General features: G+C 42.9%; 1 pseudogene; it reads left to right on the top strand.

The window, feature by feature from the left end:
* Window positions 1-286: 286 nt before the first annotated feature.
* On the top strand, window positions 287-1225 carry LOC101617168 (annotated as a pseudogene).
* Window positions 1226-3942: the final 2717 nt, after the last annotated feature.

Here is a 3942-nt window from a genome sequence, read left to right as displayed (position 1 = left end):
TAGAAGATCAAAATGGAGCAATCATGTTAAGACAGTGGTCTACCCAATTAGTTTTGTAGACTATAACTCCAAAATTAAAGGGAAAAAGAGGCCAAAATTAGCAAAGTAAATTAAAACAAAAAACTTTCTACATAGAAAACAGTCAATCCATCAACAAAGTAAAGAGGAAAAATTGCCAACTATTCATCTGACAACAAATTAATTCTGAGAATGTATAAAGCATTCACAAAACTTAATGGAGCTTGCTGTTGACTCTTGGGACAAGTCTTTGTCTGGCATCAGAAAAATGGTTTCAAACTTTCTAGTGCATGAGAAGATCTGGTTTGACAAGTTCAAATATGAAGATGTAGAAAGGAAAGTTTACAAGAAGATCAACAGGCCTTTAGCTGATACCCCTCACCAGTAAAATGACTCCTGCGTGATACTACACAACATTGCGAGAGCAAGAAAGAACACTGAGAAATCCCTGGCTGGAAGCTCAGGCCCTGGGCCTTCCAGTGGGCCTGGTGGAGCCATCATATAGATTGCCAGCCTGGAAGTGGAGAGCCAGAACCTGTGAGGCATGGTGCAAGTTCTAAAGCAAGCCATCTCCAGGCTAGAGGCCCAGCTGAGCACCCTGGAGAAGAGCTCACCAACCCACAGCCCAGCAGACCCAGCATGTGTCTCCCAAGCCCCAAGCAGAGCCCCCAACCAAGAAGGCAGCCATGCCCTCAGAAAGTAACAATGACAACGACATCCACTTGTTAGGCAGGGATGAAGAAGAAGGGAACAAAACAGCAGCTAGACTCAGGGAGGAGAGTCTGTGGAAGATGCAGAGAAGGCCAAGTATCCCTCACTGGTGGCCACTGGTTGCTAGACGTCAACCCCTGGAATGATGAGGTAGATATGAGCCAACTGGAGGCTAGCGTGTGCTCTATTCAGTTGGATGGACTGGCTGGGGAGGTCTCCAAGCTAATGCCTGTGAGCTACCATATCCACAAGCTGCAGATCCAGTCAGTATGTGATGGAAGATGGCAAAGTGGGCACTGATTCACTGGAAGACAAGATCAAGTTTGAAGAGCATGTGAGTGGGCCAAGGATCTGGGGGGTGGGGGGACCTGAGGACCCGATCCCTGCTGCCCTGCATCAGTTGTGAGCAGGTAGACCTTTGGGAAACTCCAGCAGTAACACTGCATCCCCTCCCCAGGTGCAGGGTGGTGACATTGTAGCTTTCAACAAAATCTGAAGCCCAAGCATGTAGTCCATGTGTGTGAGGCTCTACTGAGATTAAAGATTTGGACTGAAAAAAAAAAAAAAACTTAATAGAAACAATCAATGTTTAAATTGGAAAATTGTCCAGATGGGAGCATCTTAATGTTAAATGTACATATCCAAATAATATATGAAAAAAAAATCAATCTCATTAGCCATCGAAAAATTGTAAATCAAAGCAGCAACATGATGTCATCTCACCCCAGTTAGGATGGCTGTTATCAAAAAAATTAAAAGAAGATGCAAGAGGGCTTTTACCTCCTCCAGTCATCTCATGGGCAGGAGCTATGCGTATTCTTTCTACTGTCCTTCTCTTCATCTAATGAAGTCTCTCTAAACTTTAAAAGCAACACAAATATTGGCAAAGTTGGAAAGACAAAGGCATTCATATACTGTGAATTTGAATGGAAATTAATACAGCCATTAAGGGGAATAGTAAGGAGTTCCCTCAGGAAGCTAAAATTGGTTATCTCACCTGATTCCTCTATGTAACTTCTGGGTATGAATACAAATGAAATGAAATAAGCACACTGAAGGGACAGCGCACTTCCACGTTTATTGTGGCGCTTCTCCCAATAGCTCAGATCTAGAGTTATCCACATGGACGTCGAAACATGAGTAAAGAACATGTGGTGTATATACACAACGGAGTGTTTCCGTCCAGAAAAGAAAATGAGAATCTAGTCTGCAGCAAAATGGATGGAACTGAAAGACGTTGTGTTGAGACCAGACAGACACAAAGACAAATACTGCATGTTCTCTCTTTCTCAGATGTTCAAGCTGAAAGGTTCCCCTCAAAGAAGACCATAGACAAGACCAGGCACTGAAGGGTAGGACAGAGGGGAGGAAGTAAGGGGATGTAAGTAAACATAACACAACAGATGTGTATCCTGTGGAGATCCAGAAGACAGGAACTCAAAGGCTCCAAACAGGCAGACAGATAAGGAGAAGGAAATGCTAATTATTCTGATTTGAACAATTCACACTGTGTGTGGGGGGTGAAATATCACAATGAGTCCTGTCAACATGCAAAATTAATTCATGTTAATCAAAACATGATCAAGGGCTTAGAGAGAAAGCTCAGTGGTTATGGTGCTTGCCTGAAAAGACTTTTCAGGTTCGATTCCCCAGGACCCACATAAAGCCCAATGCACAAAGTGGTGCATGCATCTGGAGTTTGTTCACAGCAGATTGAGGCTCTGGCATGCCAATTCTCTCTCTCTCTCTCTCTCTCTCTCTCTCTCTCGATATATATATATATATATATATATATATATATATATATATCCATCTATCTGTCTCTATCTTTCCTTGCAAATAAATAAATAAAATATTCTTAAAAATGGATGAAATAAAATACAGACCAAACTAGATGAGATGCTCTGATATCCAGCTCTTTGCCCTTTGTCAGAGGAAGTGACCTTCAAGCATATGACATTTGTCACCCTCCATCCAGAATGCAGTCTATCATGTTCACTAAATGGTTTCTTTACCTAAGAATTCTCAGTAAGAATGGTCTCCTCCCATCTCCAATCACTCCTGACCAAGTGGAACTATCTTCACACACAGTCACACAGTAATCCCCCACTCCTCCACCCAGGGACTGCAGCAGAAAAATCCCAGAGTTATCAGTCAGTCACTCTAAGCAGGCTGGATGGACTCAGCTCAGCTAAAACCTCAACCACCTAAGGCATTAAACAAGCATCACCCACAGGCAAGTGTAAGCTGCTTTGTAATTCCGTAAACTGTTCCAAGTGTTCTCATGTCTGCTTCTGGAGTCCAGACTTCTCAGGTTTAGAGGGCCTAATTAGCTGAAGATAATAATATTTACACAGATCTCCACCACTGTGTAAGCCTCTTATAGCCTGAGGATGGGACATAATCTCGCATAATCACTAATCTTGCCCTGCAATGGGCCTCTATTTCATCAGACACAGTTGCCCTGGATTGGCACGACAGAAGTCAGATGCTGGCTCTGTGAAAGAATCCCAGCCAGAATTTGAGTGATTAGGACTGGTAGGAAGGCTCTTGGAAGAGCAGTGGATGCAATGACTCATGGATTTGCTCCCTAATTCACCATGCACATCAAGGTTTATTTGCACAGGAGGAAGACATGAATCTATTTTCCCCTCAGCTTACTACAAACATTCAGAAGTGCTTTAACCAGACTTACTTTCATGCACACTTGCATAGACCCCCCCCAACCACCGACTTACTCTGGTTCTACTATCTGTTCCCAGAGGACTCAGTGTCTTGAACCCCACAGGGAGGTGGGTCTGGGTTGAGCATTGATAGTGCGTGGTTTTGATCCTAGCTCTTATCTTTGAGGAAGATTTATCTTACCAACCTCCAGCATGCCATCATAGGGTATCAGGCTATAGACAAAGACACTGAGGCTTACATCTATGCATTTCATCACTTGGTAATTTTGGCATCAAGTATTTATCCCAATAAAAATACTCATTAGATTCTCTTACTTTTATTCAGTGAGAAATAAAAAGCAGACCAGGTCTCATTTTCTAGATAAAACCATACATGAAATAATTTGAGTTTTCAATTTCACTTCACCCAGGGTTGAAAAGTCAGTGAACCCCCCCTTCCATTGGATCAGCATGCTCCACATGGACTAGTAGACCATGGCAGGAGTGATGGAAGGGGCCCCAGATGTTGGACTATAAGATAACTATGATC

The sequence above is a fragment of the Jaculus jaculus genome, chromosome 9, assembly GCF_020740685.1.
Source record: "Jaculus jaculus isolate mJacJac1 chromosome 9, mJacJac1.mat.Y.cur, whole genome shotgun sequence".
Lineage (NCBI taxonomy): Eukaryota > Metazoa > Chordata > Mammalia > Rodentia > Dipodidae > Jaculus > Jaculus jaculus.
The sequence above is the reverse complement of the archived record's forward strand: the minus strand, read 5'-3'. Positions and strand labels throughout refer to the sequence as shown.